General features: G+C 42.5%; 1 protein-coding gene across 11 annotated transcripts in view; it reads right to left on the bottom strand.

Annotated features, from left to right (window-relative positions):
• RNF38 (ring finger protein 38) overlaps nt 1–24,605 on the bottom strand; it is a 228,885-nt gene that overhangs the window by 79,662 nt on the left and 124,618 nt on the right. For 2 of the 11 annotated variants that reach the window (XM_056806719.1, XM_016423798.2), the window contains exon 1: nt 1,701–1,799. The exons of 5 other annotated variants lie outside the window; for them this stretch is intronic. The gene's annotated coding sequence lies outside the window, so the exon portion shown is untranslated. Of the gene's footprint in view, nt 1–1,700; nt 2,100–2,186; nt 2,410–24,605 lie in introns of those variants that run through there. 4 more of the 11 variants (XM_007497991.3, XM_007497990.3, XM_007497993.2 and 1 more) reach the window with 4 other exon arrangements.

Below are 24,605 nucleotides of genomic sequence, written 5' to 3'. Positions count from 1 at the left end.
ACCACCTACCCAGCTCCTACATTTCACTTATTACCAATACTGGCAGCACAAGTAGTTAGTATAAATGTATTCTGTCCCTTGCCTTAATTATAGGAACAATTATGCCATTAAACAACTTGGTGTTGACCCACCTTTCCAGCCTTATTACACATTATTCCCCTCCAAGCACACTTTGATTCAGTGGAAGTGCTTTTCTTGCTGTTCCTCTTACCTATACCACTCCATCTCCCACTTCCCAAGTGGTTTCTTTCCCATGCCTAGACAGCAAAGATAAAGCACTGGGCCTAAAGTCAGGAAGGCCAAGTTCAAATCCAGGTTTACTGGTTATATGACCTTGGGCAAGTCAATTTACCAGTTTGTCTCAGTTTCCTCATCTATAAAAAGTGGGTAATAATAGCATCTACCTCCCAGGATTGTTGTAGGGAATCAAATGAGATCATTTTAAAGCTTTTAGCAGTCCCTGGCACATAGTAATCACAATATAAGGGAGCTATTTTTATCTCCATCTCTCAGAAACTTTAAGTCTCCTTCCATGTTCAATTTCCAGTATTACCTTCTATGCAGGACTTTTCTGATCTCCCCCAGTAACCAATGAATGTATTCTTCCCCAAATTACTTTGTATCTACTTGTATGCGTACATGTTTTCTCCCTCTCCACTCCCTGAAGACACTTTTCACTTTTGTCTCTTAAAGGGATGGTTAAGACTATGATGCCAAGTTTAATAAGGGGGGAGGGGAGAATTACAGTGGCTTAATCACATTTCTACGTCATATAAATGCAACTTAAAACATTTTAATTGTCCATGTGCAATACACTAAATATTAATACTCCCTTGCCCCAAGTGAAAGAGTATCCCATAGTCACATATTCACCCGTTCCAAAAGAAAAAATGCATTTATTTCTCAACCCCAAAAGAGAGAATAGAGAAAAAATAGAGATAGAGCAATGAACTTCCTCAAAAAAACATTCCCTGGACTATTTATGTATTGCTAAACAAGAGAAACTTCCTTAATCTCAAAACAAAAATTTCCCTGCCCCCCCAAACCCCTTAAACCAGTAGGCCACCAACCAGGGCACTTCTAGTATACCATTCCATAGATGGGGGGGCCGAGGGGGGGGGAGAGAAGAGAATGTTATTTCGTGGCAGACAGCCTTGCACCTGAGCCTGGCCTCTGGGGAGGAGGGGGTGGAAGCATGCAGTACTCAGGCAATTTTTCCTGGCTGTCAAAGGAGGTGGAGGAGATCCCAGGCCAGCAACACCCCACGGGACAGCGAACAAAAACAAAGAGAACTACTCCAGGACAGCCGCCGCCGCCCCCCCCCCCCACCACGGCGGCTGGAGCAGGGGGGAGTGGGAGGGCACAGAGGGCTAGATTCCCCTTCCCCCAGCCCAAGAAAACAGGGCCACTACCACCTACAACTACGAACCGAACCCACGGAAGCGCAGGAGGAAACAAGGGCTGCCCCTATTTCTTCCCTTCCTTCTCGCACAACACCTGGCCCCGGTCCCTGGGGGGAGGGGAGGCGCCCCCTTCCCCGACACACACTCTCTCCCACTCACACACTCTCTTACTGCCCATAGCCCCTTCCCCGAGACACACACAAAACCATACACATTCTCTCACACACCCGCTCTCTCTCACTCTATTCCTCCCCGCCCCCCAGGACCAAGTCTAGGGCGCGCAGGCTTCCGCCGTACCTGCGGTGGAGACGCCGCCCCTCGGAGCAGCTTCTCCGGCTTCTCCGCGCTCCGAGACCCCGCAGTCCTATGGTCGCGGCCACTTCCTCCGCCAGCAGCTCAGGCACCGCTCCGCCTCCTCGGCCTCAGCCGGGGCAGCAGCAGCAGCAGCCGCCGCCGCCGCCTCCGCCTCCTCCACTCGGATCCGCCTCTCGCCGCCGCCGCCGAGCCAGTGACCGCGAGGCTCAGCTGGCGCTTCCTTCCTCCCATCCCAGAAGTCACAACAGGAAAGAGCCGCTGAGCCCGCGCTTCCCGGACTCGCTCACCGCCTCCTCGCGCCGTCAATCTCCCGCCCCCCTGCCCCGAGCCAGGCCGGCCGCTCGCTCCTCACCCCTCAAACGACCGCTCCCAACCCCGACCGCCCTTGCACACAAACCCCACCACAGCAGGCGTCATGCTGGGTGACGGGGCACTATCCCCCCTCCCTGCTGCTGCCCTCTCACCTACCTGGCCTCCCCGCCCACCCGGCCCGCACTCTGAGCGCCGGCGCGACAGCCAAGAGCCGCGCGGCCGCCGCAACCCAGACGGACTAGGCCGCAAGGCGCGCGCGCGAGCGACTCTCCGGCCCCTCCTAGAACACCTCACGGGCGGGGCGGGGCGGAGCCGGGCGCGCGCCACACTCCCGAGGAGCTTCAGGTCCCCACTCCAGCGGCCGAGCCCTCTTTGTTTTCACTCTCTTCCCCACCCCAGGGCGGGCGCGCGGTCCGCCGGAAGAGAGCCCCGCCCCACCCCGGGCGGAGTTTTAAAGGGACAAGCGTCCCACACCTTCCTGCCAGAACTCCGGGACTAACGAAAAGACCCCTACGTTGGTTTAGGATTTCCTTACAGTTGCCGTCATCTGTCAGTCAGTCAGTCAATCAACCACATTCCTTAAACCCTGGCTAGGTACCAGGCACTACGCGGCTTCCTTAGGGATTATGATAACAAAGAAAAACCAAGCCCAGTCCCAGCTCTTAAGGAGCCTCCAGTCCTATGGGGTAGACCACGTGAAAACGGCACCCCAAAGTCTTATTACTCCAAAGCGGTTAATACTTTCATAACAGCATTAAGGCTTTAGGGACACCCTTTATACAAGATAAATTGGGAGCAGTCTCAGAGGGAAGGTACTAAAAGCATTCGGGAAAGATTCTTAAGAGGATATTTTAGCTGAGACATTTAATAATGATGTTAATAGCTAACATTTATCTAGCACCTACTATGGGCCTGTTCAGCTTTATACTATTATTCTCTCATTTGAGTCTCAAAAAAAAAAAAAACCAAAACCCTCAAAAGTAAGAGTAATCTTCATTGTCAGATAGTGAAACTAGGCGAACAGAGGCGAATTGATTTGTTCAAGGTTTCACCGCTAGGAAGCTGAATTTCAACTCAGGATGTGGAGTTGAGGAGGGAGAGAATTTCCAATCAAGCCAACCCTTTAGGAAGATAACCTTCACCCCCTCAAAACATTCCAGCTGGCTCCTCAGCCTAAGAAACGTAGTACTGTGCTGGACAGCTTCCGCCATCAATACAGCAGGGATAAGCCAGAAATAAAAGTACTTATGAAGTAGTTTTAAAGTAATCATTTATGGTGAAGAAAAAGCAACACAACCCTCAGTGCTGTGTTTCATACTCTTCAGAACCACAAAGCTCTGTCAGCAAGCATTTACTGTGTGCTAAGCATTGCTAAAACACTGGGGATACAGTGCCTGCCTGCAAGAGCTTACATTCCAAAAGAGGAGGAAATGTGAAAACAACTTTATAAACAAGCTATATACAGGGAAAAAAATTGAAGCTGACAGAGTGAAGGCACTAGAGTTCATGGGGATTGGGAAAGGTTTCTTGCCTAAGTTAAATATTGGAGAGGGAGGTGAAGAGGTTGTCTGACCTCAGCACAAAGTGACTGTGCCTATAGTGGTATTTAATGAATTCTATTCTGTAAAGTGTCCTCCACCTCTGTTTAGAAATGCCTTAAAAAAAAACACAGGCAACACAACACCACAAATCTTTACCTTCTGTCTTAGAATCAATACTGAATATTGGTTCCAAGGTTAAGTGACTTGCCCAGAGTCATAAAGCTATAAGTTTAAAATGCTTTCTTAGAACTCCTTTTTTACACTGGGAAACTTTTATACACCTCTGTAAGCACATTGCTTTAAAACAGAAATAAATAAAGGTTACAGAAATAGCTAAATGAAGACAGTCAATTACTAGAACCTGGGGCTCCCGACTACAAGTCTCTGCACTTTTCACAACATGCTGCTGCTATTCTCCAAACTACTCTATGGAGTAAATGTGAATGACTATTACTGAAGAGCAGAGTGGGATAAAAATGAGAGAATCAGATCATTTCAGAACCAGGAAAGGACTTTAGAGAATAGTTTATGTTGCCTTACAATAGGGAAAGGGACTAGACCTCTGGTTTCATTATTATAGAGAACTACCCATGAGGAAATTCCTATTGATGTAGGCCAATATTTTCTCTGTAGCTTATAGTGGATTAGAGCAGCAGTGTCCAAACTGCTTTGATCACAAACTTTATCAGTTAAAAAAAATGAACACATCCAATATTTATATATTTTCTCTAGTAAATTGTATACATTAACTAGTATACTAATTATACACTAATGTGCATTATAAAACAAATAAAACACAAAAGCCACTGATGTTTTCTGAATAGGAAAGCAATATGGTCAGATCTTTAGGGAAATCACTTTGGTCTTGAAAGGGGAGGGATTAAAGAAGTGAGAGACTTCAGGCAGGGAAACCAATTAAGCTATAACCATAAACCAAGGAGGAGGTGAAGGAGGCCAGTAGCCATGTGAATAGAGAAGGGGACAGATGTGATTTAAGAGTTCTTGGGCCTAAAAGGAATCTGAGAAACTGTCTAGTCTAGTGCCCTCACTTTACAAACAAGGAAAACGAGGAGTAGACAGGGCGATCTGGGGACAGGACTATCTGTCTATATATACTGAGCTGTGGGTGGAGGGAAACTTTCCCAGGGTCTGGATCTGGATTAGGTTATAAGTAGGAGCCAATGTCTGAATCAGAAGAGGTAAATAGTCTATGAGAACCGCTAGGCCGGCAGTGGAAACAGTCAAGACTGGAGGTGGAAGGACCTGGGTTCAAATGTGACCTGAGATACTTCCTGGTTACTTGAACCTGGGCAAGTCCCGTAACCCCGTTTGCCTAACCCCTGCCCTTCTGTCAGAGTTTATACATTACTAGGTCAGAAGTCTAGGAAGGGGAGACTGAGGTAAGGAGGAAAGGGTGGGTGGGGTTGGATAACAAAGGAAGGGGTGGTCGTTTGGGATAAGTGCCCCATGATTGGCTGTGTTGGGGAAGGTGAGAGGCCACCCATCTTCCTACCCTCTTCTGGGCAGGTACTGGGTGGGGTGAGACCACTGTCCTAGAGTGCAGACAGATTAAGTAAGTAGCTAGGTGTCAGAGGTAGCACTTGAACCCAGCCTTTTGGGCTGAGATCAGTTCTTTATACATTCTGTCACATGAAAACAGCAAAAGGCAGCTGGGTAGCACAGCAGAGAGAGAAGACAACAGGCCTAGAATTGGGTTAAATCGGACTTCAGACACTTTCTGGCTGTGTGACCCTTATTAAATAAATCACTTAACCCCAACTGCCTAGTCTGTCCCACTTTTCTGCCTATAGATATTTATTATCTATAGAATAGTTTTACTTAGATAATAAATATTTAGTATTAATTCCAAGACAAAATAAAGGGTTTAAAAAATACAAGGATAATAGCGAATATTTATAGAGTACCTACGATGGGGAAAGCATGGTAATAATATATATATATATTTTACAAATATCTCATCTGTTCCTCAAACACAACCCAATGATATAGGTGATATTATCTCCCTTTTACAGGAAAAGAAACTGAGGCAAACGTTGGCTAAGATTCGCCTAAGATCACACATCTAGTAAACGTCTCAGGACATTTTCCTGACTCCAGACCTAGTGTTCAGTCCACTGTGCCACCCAGCTGCCAGTAACATAGAAAGGAGATGGAAGTGTACATTCTACACGTCTCCAGAAGTTCTGTCTTCATGAAGGCCTCAGCGAGAATAAGGAAGGCAAAGTGGACATTAAGTACAGATATAGACTCTTCATTGGCGTTTGGTTGTGGTTTCAGCCATGGCCCCATTTGGGGTTTTCTTGGCAAAGATACGGGAGTGGTTGGCAACTTCCTTCTCCAGCCCATTTTACAGATAAGGAAAGAGAGAGAGAGAAGGAGGAAGGAAGGAGGGAGAGTGATTTAGGAAAGCAAGCTGACGACACTAATCTACCCTAACACTGTGAAGGAATGGGGACTTCTAGAAGAGCTACTTTGAGAGTATAGGGATGAGGGAGCAGACTGCAGGAGATTTAGAAGGGGGGTGGAAAGTATGGTGGACTGAGACAGGGAGTATGTGATACTATAATATCATCAATTTGTGGGGTTTTCTCCCTACTGTGTAACTACTGCCGTGGTTACAAGAGAAGGTATTTATTGTCAACCAGTTGTAGAATCTATTCAGAAAGGATATGCAGACATCTCTCCTCGACAGGTCAGAAGACTAGAGGGTGAAGAGAAGGCTTTTGGGGACTGAAAGAATGAAGAATGGGGGGTGGGAACAAGTATATGAGTCTAACATCTCACACATGAAACACTCATTTGAAATCGGAGTCCAAGTCAAAGAAGCCAAAAGTAAGAGATCACAAGATTACAGATTTGAAGTTGGAAGGGAGCACTTACTACCTGTGTGACCGTGGGGCTTAATTTATTCATCCATAAAAGAAGAGGAACTTGTTTAATTGAGACGTAGGATCTCTCCCACTTTTAAGTCTGTGAACCAAAAAAAGGTCATTGGAATGATGGAGTTGGAAGCCAACCAAGTTGTAAAAAGGTGAGGAAAAAGTGGATAGAGAGGAGAGAAAAACATCAGGTAAAAATAGTTAGATCCTATAAACATTTTTAAGCAGTTTGTTACATTTCTGGATCACTGACTAAAACGTGCAATCTTGACAAACTAGTCCTGAAACCTTAGCTCAAATTATTTGGTTCTTATTATTCTCATCCTGCTCTGTATTTTTGTCTACTACACATTTTAAAAAATAATTTAGCACAAAGTTTTCTTATTTCATATTTATTCAAAAAACTAAGAATAAATCAATTTTATAACTTTTTTATAATTTTATAACTCACAAAACAAAAATACATTAAATTATAAAAATCGTAATTTTAATAACAAAGTATAATAATTCTAATAATATCATGACTAATATGATGAGTGGGCTGAGTCAAAGCCACAAATTTTCTCCAAAACTGGTACCACTGATAAGATTACTTAAGTAATTCTTTTTTCAATTTTTAATCAAAATTGATGTTTTCTCTTTTTTTAAAGTTATAGCAGGGCTTGCCTGGGTTCAAATCTGGCCTTAGATACTTCTGAGCATATGATCCAGGGCAAGTACTGCTCTTCTGCCTTGGAACCAATACTTAGCAATGAGTCAATGACAAAAGGTAAGGGTTTTTTTAAAAGGCTATAGCAAAAAAACAACAAAAACATTTCATACAAATTGGATGTTAGTATCAGTAGTAAGCCTGCCTTTTGTTTGATGTTTGACATATATTTGTCGATAGCCAAAATATAAAAATTTCAGATTCAATTGATTGCTTTCAACATAAATACATAGAATACATCTATATATTGTTCTTGCTCAGATAGAGAAAAGCCAAATGTGTCATATCAGACTATGGCAACTGGATCCCTTTATTCTTTTGAGAAGTATTTAGGTCTTTAAAAATAGTGAAAATTCCTTTGATAGACTAATCATGAGGTTAATGAGGAGATTATTATTTCATATTTTACTTGCAGGAAATAAACATTTCTTACATTAGGAAACAAAATGACTTTGTATATTTATTATTTACAGCTCTGACTTTTTCACATGTGTACTCATTATATCTTTTTGGATTAGAGGATGATTTTAAGGATTTGGCATTAACTTACTGAGAGTACTCAGTTTTTCAAAAGGAATCAAATTCCTAAATGTTTGGTTAGATATTTTTGTTACAAAATTCATCAGCTTCATCTTTACTATAACTAAAATAAATGGAAATTTCTGCTTTAGCTCAAAAAATTCTTTGAACTATGTTGGTACAAGAAAGCCAAAGTGTTTGACAGTAATATAAATGTATCTAAATACCCTACACTCTCATGACATGATTTTACCAAGAACTTTCCTTTTAATGGATCAGTTAGAATAAAGTGACTCTTGGTAATAACTGGAAAAATTGTATTTAGCTCCTCATTATTGTTTCTTGATACAAATGATTGTCTACAATACAAGCAATGTGATCTAATTGTCTGGTCTGTCCCAACCCCAAACACACAATTCTCCCACATCATGACTATAACATCTGTTTCATCAGGCTCTCCCAGAGACTACAGACACTGTTTTATTTACAGAAGCCAAGTGGAATGTTGCAGAAATTTGTATCTTTCCAGTAAAGGCTAGAGAGAAGACAGAGAGACAGATGATGGCCTTCCTTCTCAATTTTAATTATTGGTAACAAACTTGGGCTTGCAACTACTTTTTGTTTCTCAATACTGGTTCCTTGGGTGTGGGCTTCCTTCAATCCAAAAGAAAATTTTCTTCTTGAGTGCACTTGATGTATTTGCGGCCACCTATCCCATATTCAAAATAGGAAGCCATTCTCTCTCTCCCTCTCCCTCTGTTTTTATGTTGCTGGTAGTCTTTCTTGTAGCAAATTGTTGAGATCTAACGGATTGTGTGGCCCTTCACACTATTTAAAGGGCCCAAGAAGGCTTGCATCATCCCTAGTCCTAAAGTCAACTCTTTGGAATGTAGCGACTCACACGGACGCTGCCTTCCCTTTAAACTGCATTCATCACTTAGGTGTCTGTCAATTCTAACTACGGTGATAGCCTTGAGGCAAAGCCATCCATTTTGCTGAAAGTTCCTCTTGGTGTGACTCTGCCATCGTTGGGTTTCAAAGTCAATCTTCACTAACGTCACTTTCAACATGCTGTGTACATGTAATCAAATGAGAATGTTTAGTTCTACATCTGTTGACTCATACACTTGCCACACAGATAAGATTCTAGTTTCTCAATTAAGTGATTACAAAGCTCTTCAGACATATGGACAATTCTTTTTCTTATATTAATTGCAACTGGAACTATTGTAGCTGTTATGTGTATACAATTTGCCAAGCATTATTTTGGTGACATTATACATAGGACTAATACTTGTCCTACAATTCTGTAAGGAACCTTATAAGAGACAGTTAAATGTCTCAGTGGATAAGGCAAGAGTCAAAGACCAGGAGTCCAAAAGCCCTAAGTTCAAATCTAGCCTCCGACACTTCTAGCTAGGTGACCCTAGGCAAGTCACTTAACCTCCATTTACCTTAAATGAAGCTTCAGCCACTGACTAGCTGTGTGGCCCACAAGTCACTTAACCTCTGGTTTGCAGAACCTGCCAAAAGACAGAAATGGCAAAGCCCTCCAGTAACGTTGCCAAGAAAACCCCTAATGGGGTCACAAAGAGTTGGATGAAACTGAACAACAAAAGAACTTTATATAAAGCCAGCAGTCTATTTTATATCACAGACTTGGGTTGTTTTGTTGGTTTGTTTTTTAAATCTGGTTTTGCTTGTTAAAAGCATCTCGTTTTTTCTGGAAAAATTCTCATCTTGCCAACAAATTCGGCACGTCCACTTTTAAGATGTTTCTATTTGTTAGGGTTCATTCAATCTGCAGCTGCTAGACCATTTGTACCGCGCAAAGAGTAGTCCTTCCAACAGTACTTTTGGATCCCAATGATAAACGGAGTAGATATTTTCTTGATTTGGGTTTTTTACTTTGGGTTTCAGTATTCCTGATATTTAAACTGTCCTTCTTAAAAGGTTTCTCTTAAGACACTAGATTGTGGAGTAGTTCTGATCTTCAATGACAGAAATATCCTTAGTAGGGCTTGTCTTACAATGATCAAGTCACAGGTCCAGTCCCCTGCCTGCACCCCCCCCCCCAGTTCTCCCTCCCCAAAAAGCTATTGTTGCTTATATTATTTTCAGCCACTCTAGTTGGTCAAAAAATGTTTACTATATGCCAGGTACTGTTCTACACATAGGTTTCCTCTTCAAATGTTACATAGTTGGCTTTAATTTGTACTTCTCTTAGGGATATTGTTTCATTTTTTAAAACATTCAAGACTAAAAACTGATAATTTAGTAGCTGAAAATTTCAAATGACTATGAACTGTTTTCTTCAGTTATTTCAATTTTTAAAAAAAGTTCACAGGGAAAAACCAGCTTATTGTATTATGTTTAGAGAAATTGGTATATTTTAAATTTCATATGTATATACTTCATATTAAGCTTCCGGAATACAATTCAATTACATCTTGAGCTCACTCCAATGTTTGTGGGCAATACACCAGCTTCTGCATCTTGAGATAGCGCACACACAAAAAGACTCATATTTGATCTCATTTGTGCATGCTATTGTAAGATTTAAATTAATATCAATAACTCCCAAGCAGTATATTTAATAAGATTTATTCATACTTACTTGAAGTAGAAGAAATAAAAGAACAAAAGTATAAAACCTAAGTAAAACCACGTGAGTAAAATTCTCCTGCCTGGCTCTCATCCAACCTGTACAACCAACCGCCTTACAGGGAGAAGAGAGAGGCTAGAGCATCACTCAAAGCATAAGCACATAAGTGAGAAGGAAAATGGGAAGCTGGGAAAGAGAGTTCTGGGAAGAAAATTCTAAGTATTCACTACATTTAAAAAAGCTCTTCTGCTGGGGCAGCTAGATAGCACAGGATAATGTCAGACATGGATACAGAAGGTTCTGGGTTCAAATTTGAGACCCTGGGAAAGTCACTTAACTGCACCTGCCTAGCCCTTATGGTTTTTCTGCCTTGGAACCAATACTTAGTACTGATTCTAAGACATAAGTTAAGGGTGTTGGTCTTTTTTTATTTAACAGTTCTATTGCCCTGTCAGTGGAGCAAATTTGCTTGCTAGTCTTATTTTTGTTGACTGGTGTGAACTTTTTTTTAAAGGAGGTATTTATGCACTGATTAAACAGCTCCATGAAACCTAGAGAAGTAGGGGCTGTCCTACAGTTTAAAAACTGACTTAAATAGTCTGCAAAGCTCATATTCTAGTGGTAGTCTCCCGGTGACCGAGAATGACTATTGTCTTTGTGCAGTTTCATCTACGGTGTACCCTCATGTGGCTTTGGAGTCCAAAGGCTGAGGCACACCGTTTGTGGCACGTGGGGCCTGGGACGCCCGTTGTTATGGGAGGTGTGGTTGTGGCCTGGTGTCGGCGTTCACGCGCAGCAGCAAGATGTCGACATCGCTCATCTTCAAAGGTGGCGGCGGCATGGTGAATGTGGGTTCGCCAGCTGCTTCTGTCCGAGGCAGCGAGTTCTAGTTGCTTTGGTGTAATGCCAGCCCACCTCAAGTTGGACTTTAGCTGATCCTTGAATCTTCTCTTTGGTCGGCCTTGTTTCCTGAGTCCAGCTGACAGTTCACCCTAGAATACCTGCCTTGGTATTCGCTGTGGGTCCATGCGGATGACGTGTCCAGACCATCGTAGCTGGGTTTGGAGGACCAGGACTTCGATGCTGGTGGAGTTGGCTCTGTCGAGGACTTCCTGGTGGGTGATTCGGTCCTGCCATCGGATCCTCATGATTGACCGGAGGGAGCGTTGGTGGAATTGCTCCAGCTGCTTCATGTGCTTCCGGTACAGTGTCCATGTCTCACAACTGTACAGGAGCGAGCTGAGGACCACTGCGTTGTACACTTTGAGCTTCGTCGCAGTGCTTACACCGCTGTGTTGGAGGACTTTGGAGCGCAGCCACCCCAGTGCCTGGCTGGCCTTTTGGATCCTGGCATTGATCTCGTGGTCTCGGGACCCGTCGTTGGCGATGGTGCTGCCCAGGTACTTGAAAGTGTTGACGTTAGAACGCTGCGTGCTGTCGATTGTAATGCACGGCTGGTTCGTTGGCCTCCCTGGTGCAGGTTGGAACAGCAACTCTGTTCGGCTGAGGCTGATAGTCAGGCCAAACAGTTTTGTTGCAGTGGAGAACCTGTCCACAATGGTTTGGAGATGATTTTCTTGGTGGGCCATGAGAGCAAAGTCATCTGCAAAGAGAGCTTCCAGGATGAGTCTCTCTGTTGTCTTTGTTTTTGCAGTCAGGCAGTGAAGGTCAAATAGTGAGCCATCCAGTCGGTATTTGATGTAGACGCCCAGGTCTAGATCCATCACAGCATGTCGTAATACTTGGGTGAAAAATAGGTTGAATAGTACCGGAGCGAGGACACAGCCTTGTTTCACACCATTGGAGATGTTGAAGCGATCGGAAGTCTCTCCACCAGATAGGACTTTCCCTGTCATGTCGACATGAAATAGCTGGATCAGTTTGATGAATTTTGCTGGGCAACCGAGCTTGCTGAGGATCACCCACAATGCGTCCCTGTTCACTGTGTTGAACACTTTGCCAGGTCTATGAAGACAATGTAGAGACTCAGGTTCTGCTCAAGGCATTTTTCCTGCATTTGCCTCACTGTGAAGACCGTGTCGATGGTGCTGCGATCTGGTTGGAAGCCACATTGTGATTCAGGCAGGTTCTGCTCTGAAACAGATGACAGGAGTCTGTTGAGTATAACACGGGCGAGGATCTTTCCAGCAGTGGAGAGTAGTGAGATGCCTTTGTAGTTGTCACAGGCTGCTCGTGAGCCTTTGTTCTTGTATAGGGCTACAATGGAGGCATCTCTGAGTTCTGGGGGCATGTCTTCCTCTTCCCATATGCTGGTCAGCACTATGTGGAATGCCTGGAGCACCTTTCCATTTAAGGCCTTGTACACCTCAGTTGGGATCCTGTTTTTACCGGGTGCCTTGCCTGCACTCATTTGTTTAATGGCTTTTTGGACTTCCTCTATTGAAGGAGGGACGTCAAGTTGTTCAATGGAGCGGTTTTGGGGGATCTGGTCAAGGGTGCTTTGGTCAACTGAAGAGGGTTGGTTGAGAAGCTGACTGAAGAGTTCTTTCCACCTGTTGCTGATGCCTTTTTTATCTTTTATGAGAGTGTCACCATCAGAGGATAGCAAGGGAGTGGTGGTGGGTTTTAATGACCCATAGACAGTCTTGAGGGCACTGAAAAATTGTTTGTAGTCTTAAATATCAGCAAACCGCTGGATTTCTTCTGCCTTTTTTCCCCACCATCAGTCTTGCATCTTCCTGATCTCACGCTGTGCCGTGGCTTGGAGAGACTTGAATCTGTCCTTTTTAGGAGCAGAGTTTGGGTTATTTTGCCACTCCATAAAGGCTTTGTTCTTCTTGCTCAATAGGTCTTCAATAGCAGTGTTGTTCTCGTCGAACCAGTCCTGGTGGTTGCGTTGTTTTGGGCCTAGGACTGCCTTTGATGTTTCCTTCACTGCGTCTCTGAACTGGTTCCATTTCTCAGTTGAGCTTCCAGTGAGTGGTCCCTTGGTAGACAGCTTATTGTCCAGGCAGGACTGGAATGTTTGCAAATAAGATGGATCTCTAAGACGACTCACGTTGTAAAATGCGCCAACTGTCTGAGTGTGTTTTGGATGGTGAGACTCAATGCGCATTTGAAGAGTTGCTCTAACCAATCGGTGGTCTGTCCAGCATTCAGCTCCTCTCATGGCTCTGGTGATCTTTACATCCTGGATGTCTCACCGGCGTACAATGATGTAGTCAATGAGATGCCATTGTTTTGATCGCGGGTGCATCCACGTTGTTTTATATTTGTTCGCCATTCTGAACACAGTGTTCCTGATGGTAAGTTCGAACTCTGAGCATTTGCTAAGTAGCAGTAGGCCGTTGTTGTTCATTTTGCCCACGCGGTGTTTGCCAAGCACTCCTTTCCATCTTTCATGGTCCTGGCCAACGCGGACGTTGAAGTCTCCTAGTAGTATCAGCTTGTCATTGGTGGGCACTGAGTGCAGGATGGCACTCAGGTCAGAGTAGAACTGCTCAATGGTCTCCTCTGTGCTGGTCAGTGTTGGGGCATATGCGCTAATGATTGTGGCATACCGGTCTTTGCTGAGAGGCAAACGGATCTTCATGAGCCTCTCGCTGATGCCCACAGGCAAGTCTGGCAGCTGTTTGAGCAAACTGGTCTTGATGGCCAGGCCAACACTATGGATTCTGTCTTCATTTGAGGCTCTACCTTTCCAGAAGAAGGTGTATCCAGGCGTGGGTTCGCTGAGTGATCCCTCTTCTGGTAAGCGTGTTTCGCTTAAGGCTGCGATGTCGATGTCATATCACGCCAGTTCTTTATCGATTAGAGCTGTTCTTCTCTCAGGTCTTGGGGTATTCTCTCTATCAAGTAATGTCCTGATGTTCCATGCTCCTAGTAGGAGTTTCTTTGTATTTTTTCTTTGATTTCGACCGCTTAAAGGGATGACCCGCCAACCGCGGTGTGCTGACCGGGTGTTTGTAGGGCAGGCAATGTTTGGGACACCTTTTCTAGTCCCCTCCCTTGATTAGGATGAGCAGTGCTGTCCTAGAGAGGGCTGCTCAGTCGCCCAGGATGCTGCCGAACATCCCTGCTGCCCACATGGCCGAGTGACCACTGGTCCGTGGGCCGCCTACGTGTAGGATCGTGACTACAACTGCCAGCGGTCACCTCCACATGTTGCGTCGTCACTCCCCTATCGCCGCAGGTCTTGAAGAGGGTGGACGGGGTTAGGATAGATGAGTGTACATAAAGATACTTGTGCGTGAAAGAGATTTAAGTGGAAAAGCCAATGCACAGAGACAGTCCCACTCTCTCGGCGTTGGAAGACTGGTTCCAGTGGCATGAAAAATTGTTACGTCTGCAGACTTCCTCAGCTGCATTGGATGGCCGTGTTGTCTTTTGTGCTCCAACACGCCCTAAGCACTCCACGGTGCTTTGCTGCGTCGCCCTCTCAGCCGTTGAACCTTCTTGTTGGTTTCTTCCATCTGTTTGGCCGAAGCAGTCTTCACATGCTGGGTGAGCAAAGCCCTGGTTCACCAGGGGTCGACGACCCAATGGCTACCCTCACAAGGTTTGGCCGGCTTGTCGAAGCCCTTGCCTGGGGTGTGGCCGCTGCCACATGCTAGCAGCTACTGGGAGCCACAAGTGAGAGCTGGGTATCAGGTGGGGGTCAGAGGCTGGAGAGCTGCCCTAGGAGGGCACGACAAGCCCTCCATACCAGAGATACTACCCCTCCCTGAACACCCCACCCCATACACACACAAGCTCACAGGTTCACTGGAAATAGTCTTCTTGGAAATCATTTAGCCCAATCCATTAATTTTATAGATATGGAACTGAAATTCAGGCAGGTGGGAGTTAAAGCTGGCACCAGCTCTAAAAGAATAAATACTGTTTTGTTGTTGTTTGTCGTTGTGTTGTTTCAATTGTCTCTTAACTTTTCGTGACCCCATCTGGAGATTTGTTGGCAAATATACTGGAGATACTTGCCATTTCCTTCTCCAGTTTATTTTATGGATAAGGAAATTGAGGCAAAAAGTGTTAAATGACTTGCCCAAGCTCACACAGCTAGGAAGTGTCTAAGGCCAGATACAAACCCAGGAAGAAGGATCTTTCTGAATCCCCAGAACCAGCATTCTATCCACTGCACTAATGCACTTCCATTCCATTATTTTCAGTTTGTTCTTTATGAGCTTATCCCAAGAAAGGATGAAAATAAATTACTTTGGTATAATTTAAAACAATGAAAATGTTTCAGAGAAGAAACGATTAAAAAGCTCTTAGAGCATTGAGATTTTAATTACATAATGTCAGATATAAGGTTCCCAGAACTATAGTGTTCTCCCTATCTGCTTGTTTATTTTATGATAGGAGTCTTTTAATTTAAAAAAATAATAATGTAATATTACCCCTTTCCTGTTTCTGTCTTAGATTGAATACACACTGTGCTCCATCTGCAGGGCTCAATAAAAGAAAATATACTTGACTGGGGTTGTGGGCACATTGTGAATATTAAAAAACTGAGTATCAAGAAGCCAAGTGTATATAATGGGATTTGTGACTCATGGAGCACATACAGGGTTGCCCTGCTCACTTTGGGCCAATCACATGTGACGGTTAAGTACTAAATTGGATAATTTTTACACGTTTAAGTTTTTAAATGAAGTGAAACACAACATGGAATAACACATTAAATAACATTTAACTATAAGGTCCTTCCAAAAATGCTTTGTCATGAGTCCTAAAGCAGCAGTGGCTTGACAAATGACATTTTATCTGTCACTGGAAACCTTACGAGATCCTGACAAGAAAAGAAAGCTGAAGATTACTCGTTTTAGATAGTTTTTTAATTGAACCCTTTGGCTGTATAAGAAAAGGAAGGCATGACATAATGTAGGTAGATTTCTGGGGTGCCAAAACTTATTCAATTTTGGCAAAGTTGGAGCTGTGTGTGTTTACACAACCGCCATTGCTGGGAACCCCAAAATTAGAATTTGATAAAGACCCATATTTATAAGGATGTGCATATTCTGTTATCATTCCTTGGACAAACATTTATTATGCTCACAGTCTAATTGGGGAGATGATAAGCTTTAAGTGAGATAAACAAAAGGTAACTAAGAGAAAAGGCACTAGAATTAAAAGGGGTTGGGAAAGGTTGTACAAGACAGGATTTTAGTTGTGCCTCAGAAGAAGGTCAGCAGAAAGAGCAGAGAAAGAAGCAGCATTCCAGGCATGGGGGACAGTCAGAGAAAACATCCAAAGCCAAGAAATAGGATGCCATGTTGGTGGGACAGCCAGAGGCCAATGTCATTAAGGCAAAACTGACTGGCCCTGGCAACATATAGGGGGTGGGAGATAGTAAGGAACCCTAGGTCGGGAGCCTGAGGGACTGGAAGGAGGGGATTGTTTTACAGTAATAGGTGCTGTCCAGGGTGGTTAGGGAAGATCAAGTCCTTTTCAGGTTGCTCATCGTCCCTCAGTGCCTCCATATGCCCCCCAGTTCTCACTTATGGTTCCAAGAAGCTGCAGTATGCCCAGCAGCCATGTCCCAATAAACCACCTCCCACCCACCAACAAGTAAGGGGGTGCCTGCTCCACACATGTGGAGACTCCCCCAGAGGAAGGGGCAGAGGAGAACCATTTGTTCCAATGGCCATGAAGGCAGGGGAAGCAGGTGCTATGGAGAGCTTGGAGTTTGGTTAGACATTGAGGAAGCTAAGGCCATCTGCTGCATCCTGAACTGAACCATCATCACCAGCTGTCCTGACTTTTGTCCTGACACTGGACTTGGATATTCTGGAAGATAAAGTGAGGCTGATGACTCAGTGTGACTCTGCCTCACTTACATCCAATTCACACAGAAGTCAAGACAACTCTGTGATGTCAGTGGTCTTCTTCAAAACCGAAGGACCAAGACATGAAGGCTAATGTGGACCAGGTACTTTGGAAACAGAAACAATTTTGCCTTCAAAGAACTTCCATTTTGGTAGGTGTGGGTTGTGCTGTCAGGCATGTGGTAGGCTCTGGGGAAGCATGACCACACCATCCAGCACCGCCATTCTCCTAGCTAGGCTAGCCATGGGACATACATGGAGATGTTCACATGGCATGCACACAGAGTAATGCGATGAGGGAGACGGGATCTTTCCTACTGGAGGGGTCCCTTCAGCTGGCCCATGAAGTAAGCAAGGGGTTTTAAGAGGGGAAATTGAAGACATGACATACACAATGGCACAAATATGGGGAAATTGAGGACACAACATACACAATGGCACAAATATGGGAAGTAGATGCCAGCTACAGGGAATCTGGTTTGGTCAGAATGGAGGGTGTGTGAAGGAGAAGAATGTATAATTAGAGTGGTAGGAGACAGATCATGCAGGGCTAGTTAGGTAAAAAAACAATGGTATTCAGTCGGTTTGCTTTGTCAGTTGCGTGTGGAGGGGCTAGGACAAAGAGAGGGGTTAGAAAGTCATTGCCTGTCCCTGAACAATCTGCAGGGATCTAAAAAACATTATCCACAAGCAGAGGATAAACTGTGGGAGTAAAAACAACAAGGAAAAGCAACTGCTTGACTACAGGGGTGGAAAGGATATGACTGAGGAGAGGCTCTAAATGAACTAACTCTAATGCAAATACCAACAACACGGAAATGGGTTTGAGTCAAGAACACATGTGATACCCAGTGGAATCATGTGTCAGCTATGGGAGAGGTAAGGGGGGAGGGGGGAGAACAGAAAATGATTTTTGTTTCCAATGAATAATGTTTGGAAATGACCAAATAAAATAATGTTTATTAAAATAAATAAAGAAATTAAAAAAAAGTCATTGCCATTGAGATACCTTTCTCTCTCTTCTCCTTTCTTAAGCAGCACCTTATCCTATATCCCAGATGTCACGGGAGTATTGATTCTATTCCTTCTGAGAGCAAAAGGACCATCAGGTCTTACCATCTCGCCTGCCTCTGGTCCTGCACAATCATCTTATCTGCTAACTTAACTACTCCCAGGCCTTTCTAGCTGCCCCTCCACTGAATCATGGGTCTTCCAGTCCTTTCCATCTATCCTGAAGATGAATGTTTTTAAAAATGTGCATCAATTAGTGGGTGACTTCCTGGAGATTACAGACAATATTTAATTTTTCTCTTTGGATTTCCAAACCTTGACTCAGCACCTAGAATACAGGAAAGACTGAATAAATGCTCATTCATATGCATTCATTGTAGAATTATGAGAGGTTCCTACAGCCCTAAGACAGAATGAACCCTACAGCCATGATGCCACCATTGCTTCTGGATCTAATCTATTTAGCCACTTTGGGGGTATGTGGAGGGGGAAAAAAATTATCCCAGGAAATTCACATGCAGTATAAACTGCCACAATGCAATTTAAGTGTTCCCAATCACTGGCAGATAAAGGACTGAGACATCACTTATATAACACAGAATAAGTTTCTAAATTACTTAGATATGGCTTAAATAAGTAAGCAATTAAAATAAATGCTATACACCATTCTAGCCTGCCAATTTTCAATAACTGCTATTAATGGAGGACTAGGGACAAATAAGGGTAATGTCTAAACAATCACAAAATAACAATTTCTCCAAATATTTTATCTTTCATATCAGCATTTCCCAAACATACAAAGATATCTTTTACTTTTCCACTACTTCTGTCTACTCTTTAATGAAGAAGTGATCAGAGAAATGGTATTCCTAAGAAAGAAAAGCAGCAAAGGGCCTATACAATTCACCAATTTTAAGAATGACCATCTATGGCAGATTGGGAAGCAATCAGAAATAAAATCCAGGAAGAAAAGACAGTAAATATAATTTGGATAAAGCTCCCTTATAACTTCATTCCTCAAAAAGGGCAAAATGAATTAACTTAGCAGAGTTTTTATTTATAGCATAGAAAACAGTGCATGGAACAGTATGAGAAAAATCTTTAAAGTCAAGATTGTAATTATGCAAATATAAGATTTAAAGCTCCCTAAGTAATCTTTCTCTTCCCATTCTCTTAATAGTTTATGTTACTCTAGGGTCTCTTCATGAAAAATAAACAGAAAGTCCAAATCTCTGGGTTTTAGCGAATAAAAGATTGTCAAGAATCCTAATTTAAAATGACCACAGTTATATGGTTTTCCAATGAAATGTTTTTCAATAAGGTACCAAGAGGTGGGATGCAGAGAACAAAAGTATAGGAAAACATTAGCTAAAAATATCCAGAGTTGTAAAGTTAAAATTCTAAATCAAAACAGTTAAGAGATCACATATATTTTAGTCACTTTTTAAAAAATGATAAAAAGGTACTCACACTCCCTCTCCACTAAAGGGGTCCTTCTTAGCTGTGAACCCACAAACTAACACCAGGTTCAGTCCCAGAAGAGCTTTAAAGAAGGAAGGGGAAAACATCATTTAAAGCTTAGGTTTGGCTCTTGCCTAGAGATTCCCTAAAAAAGGGACTTGAGAGTGGTAGTAGAAAGATATTCAATATATAACATAAACCAGTTTAAAACAACTGGTTACTTCTTCCACACCAATGAAATGTCTAATTTAAGAGACTCACATCATGAATACCTTCCATCTTAGAATCGATACTGTGTATTATAATGTTCCAGGCAGAAGAGCGGTAACGGATAGGCAATGGGAATTAATTGACTTGCCCAGGGTCACACTGCTAGGAAGTGTCTGAGGCTACATTTGAATCCAAGACCTCCCATCTCTAGATCTGGCTCTCTAACCACTGAGTCACCTAACTGCCCCCACACCATGAAGTTTCAAAGGCAAACAAGCAGTATCAATCCAATCAATCAATAATTCATTAAGCCTATATTATGTGCCAATAACTAGTTATACTCTCCAAGTCATTTAAGATTTAAAATTCAGAATATGAAGGATCTGAAAAACTGGCATTTTACATTTCAGCTCAGCTACATACTGTCTAAAACAACTCTTTCCTGGAACATATCTTCCGGCAAGCCAGGTGAGGTTCCTGGCCCTCCTCTTAGGTACAGACATTTCTCCTGCTGTTCATCAAAACGTACTGAGGGAACCAGAATCTCTGAACTGCATGAATTTCTCAAGACTGCCCACAGAAACCCCATCACCTGCACTCGATCAGTAAACGTGCACGGCATGCACTATACTAAGCTAAGCTGGGGATGCCAAGGGGAACACAAGAAAGTCCATGCGCTCAAGAAGTTTACAATCTAATGGAGAAAGAATGCAAGAAAGGTAAATCAGGGCACCCAGGCCCAAGTCCTTTAGCTATTCACAATTGGATACAATGTCCAATACTGGCACATAGCAGGCACTTAATAAATGTTTATTGACTACTTGGGTTGTTTGTTTTTTGGGACTTGATGATTTTGTCAGACCTGGAATTGGGAAAACCCAAGTTCAAATCAGATTCAAACACTTCAACCACTGCCTGTCTCTGTGTCTTCATTTGTAAAAGATGATAATAGTACCTACCTCCCAAGTTTGCTATAGGAACAAAATGAGACTATATTTATAAACTGCTTTTTGCCAAACTTATTATTATTATTTCCTGCTGAGGCAGAAGAAGGGTGGCCTCTTCCCTCACCTCTTGGGGAGGTGATAGAAAGTGAACTATTTGCCATATGTTGAATCAAAGTGAGGGGGAGGAAGAGTCCCACCTTCTTCAATATCCACCAAGTCAACCCGGAGACGTGTGTAGCTAAAAGTTGTTAGTCAATGCTCTAAATAATGAATAATCCCTGCAGGCCTGACCCATATATGCTCCACAGGGCACTTCACCAACTGTGCTACAGAACAGTGATGGTGAACCTTTTAGAGACTGTGTGCTGTACCCTGACCCTTGCCCCAGACAGGGGAGGGAGTGGCCCAGGTATTCCACTCAGGGGAGGAAGAGGCACTTCCATTGGGGTGGGGAGGCATGGTGGAGAGGGGGAGGGGAGCAGCTCCATATGTGTGGGTGTCCAGAGAGATCTTTGCATGCCATACTTGGCACACATGCCATAGGTTAGCCAGTGTGGCTATAGAACTATAGGTATTCTCTAGAAACAAGTTTTACTTCTCACCCAACTGATATGTTTCACAAGGAATTTCCTTTCACATGTTCCTGCCTTCACTACTTCAAAAATGTCCTATGGCCCATAATTACATGACAAAATTGTTGTTAAAATGCTTAAAGGGTCAGCTGGGTGGCTCAGTGGATTGAGAGCCAGGCCCAGAAACAAGAAGTCTTGGGTTCAAATCTGACCTCAGACACTTCCTAGCTGTGTGACCCTAGGCAAGTTATTTAATCCCCACTGCCTAACCCTTATGCTCTTCTGCCTTGGAACGGATATATAGTATTGACAGAAGATAAGATTTTAAAAAATAAGTAAACAAAATAAAATAAAATGCTACATCATAAGACCTTAAGATTTGGGTGACACATCCCAACAAAATCCCTGGAAGGGTAGAGGATATTCTTCAGACTACATTCTTTTCTTTTGTTCTTCCATAGACCTTTCCTCTCTCCAATATTTTGTGGCCACTTCCTAATTGTAGGTAAATGTACTTTTTGGGGGTAGTCTGATTAGTGTGGCACTGAACAGGTAAATTAATTTAGGTACTGCTGGTTATTTTTATGGGAAAAAAATGCTATTATGAGCAAAACAAGTTTCCAAGATATTCATAAGGAACTCATAATGAAAAATATTATCCACAGCCCAAAGAAGAAGCTGTTGGAGCCTGAGTGCAAATCAAAGTATGCCATTTTCCTTACTTCCTTCATGAGTTTTTTATTGTATATGCAATATGTATCTTCTGTCACATCATGAGCAATATGAAAATATGTCTTGCATGTAAGCACTGATGTGAATATAAAATTGAGATTTGAACTCTGGACTCCATTCCCCAGGAGTCCTTGCTAGCTCCCAGAATGCCCTCTAATCTCACTTAATTCTCACCTGGGAAGAGAACAAAATTTTATTTAAAGGGTCTTCCCCGTAGGCGGGGCTCTCTTTTTTGGACTTCCGTTTTGGGGCAGACATGGCTCTTTCCATAATGTAGATGAGGTCTTGTCTAGGCCTCCCTGGCCTAGGCACGTGTTTTTTTCTTACTTGTATATTCTTAAATTCTCAACCTTCAATAAACCTCATGAATATAATATTCCTTGCAGAGAGAAACTAATTTATACCTGCCTCAGTCTCCCCTAAATTTTAATCTTTACAGTTTGGCGTAACCACTTCGGGAAAACGAAATTTCTCAATCTTCTGGTTTAATCTTTAATATCTAGTGCCTAGAAAATCTTTTTGAGCCACAGTTCTCTGGCCAAGTTTTTTTTTAACCTCGCAAAGCTGCAGTCCCCGATCCAGACCTGTTGCGTTTGCCACCCACCCCACCGGGCTTGGCACGTAGCTTCCTGCCTGCAGCCCCGATTGTCCTCACCTGGTACTCTGGATCCCGGCCTTGCCCACCCCTGGCGGTTTTTTCTCTCACCTGGCCTACCTAATTCAACCAAGATTGCAATCACCTGGTGACCTGCCTGCCCAACAAACTCTAGCCTTGGAGCAGATTACTCATTTCTAACAGATGGTAACTAACAAGGGGGGTATTGGCTCCATGTGGGTGGCCTGGGCTCCACATGGACTAGGACAGGAGGAGGGATCATAGCAGGGGAGAGAGAAAGGGAGAGGAGAAGAAACAGATTTTTCAAACAGAAACTTAATAGCAATGGGCTGTTTTAAAAGGATACCTTTTGACTCTTCTGGTAATTTCATTGACTTCACCTGCCTGTCAGGGAGCAGACTCAGCCCAAAGATTCAACTTTAACTTTGAAGGGGCAAATGGGTGGCCCAGCGAAGCCCAGAGACGGGATGTCTCTAGTTGAAATCTAGTCTGAGACACTTCATGGCCGTGTGGCCCGGAGCAGATTACTCAGACCCCATTGCCTAGCCCTTACCAGACAATAGGCATTTAAATGGATAAACACACCTAAGGAACTTTAAAGACTAGAGGCTATATTCTAAGACATTTCGGACTCCAATGGTTTATAAAAACTCTCTGTATTTCTATTGCATTTTTTGTTATGGTTTAACTTTGTGATTTTAAGTTCATATATTACTGGATTCAATATTCTGTTACACTGTAGGTTGATTGAATTTATTTTGAATGTACTGAGTTTTAAAATTCTGTTGCTTTTCCCCTATAACCATATATTGAAAAAATATATATATCATTGTGATAATTAAGCCCATGTTTAAAAAAAAAACAGTTTTTCTATTTTTCACTTTGTAAATTGTCACAGAGGATGGATGGACTTCAGGACTAGTTATAATTGTATAGCAACCTTTGGAAAATTTAATGTGCTAAATATCTCAAATTATTTTAAGGGTTTTTTAAATATTATTTTTGTCATTTTTTTTAAAACAATCTCTGGTTATTTTGCCTGCCCCTAACACGAGGTAAGGCCCATTCTAGTAGCTGAAGTGAAATACATTTTATAAACCCCAACCTTCCCACATGAGAATGGAAGTTGGGCAGTTAATCTCAGGGCATTTGTATCCCTATAAGCCTCCAAAAAAGGAGCACCCCTTTATTTATACTCTTCAGCTCACTACTTTACTTACACCAGAATGATATATAGATTTCTTGATTATGTTCTTAACCCAAGATGAGTTTTACTTTGTTTAAAAAATATGTTTAAATACCAAGGTTGAAAGATTGCTACATTTGTAAAAATTGTGACAAATGTCCATCAATTCATAGGTTTTAAAAATGCCATACAGCAACTTATGTGAAATATGAAAGTGTGTTTGTTTACTATTGTAATTAATTGGGCTATTAAGAATTTTGGGGATATTGATACTACATATTTGTACTACTGTATTTTTAAAAATGAAAAAATTGTTAACCTTGTTCAATTCATTTGCCTTCTACTCACAGTGATCATGGCTAGATATTCAGAGGAAATGGATCTCATTTTTGGTGAGAAAGTCTTGCATTTTATATTTTCTTAGCTGACACAGTGTCAATGATTATAAGCTACATTTTTAAATTTTTTAAAGCTCTTTTATTATTATATTTTTCTTGCATGTGCAATATACTTTTTCAGTTTTTTTATTATTTTTTTCTCTCCATTTTATATTTGAAGCACATGTCACCAGCATTAAGATTTTCTTTAACTTTTTGATTTTTCAGTACTACAAGTTTAAGATACATTTGCTAATGCATGCCCTAAAAAGCTTGTGACTATAAAAACAATGCCACTAATTATTTAAATAAATTATGGGACTTTGCTTAATGATTTTGTCTGATTCCAGGACAAGATATACACACAAGAGCCATTGCACAGAGCCAAAGAAAACCCAACCCAG

The sequence above is a fragment of the Monodelphis domestica genome, chromosome 7, assembly GCF_027887165.1.
Source record: "Monodelphis domestica isolate mMonDom1 chromosome 7, mMonDom1.pri, whole genome shotgun sequence".
Taxonomy (NCBI): Eukaryota; Metazoa; Chordata; class Mammalia; order Didelphimorphia; family Didelphidae; genus Monodelphis; species Monodelphis domestica.
Note: the sequence above shows the minus strand (reverse complement) of the source record. Positions and strands in the feature narration are given on the sequence as shown.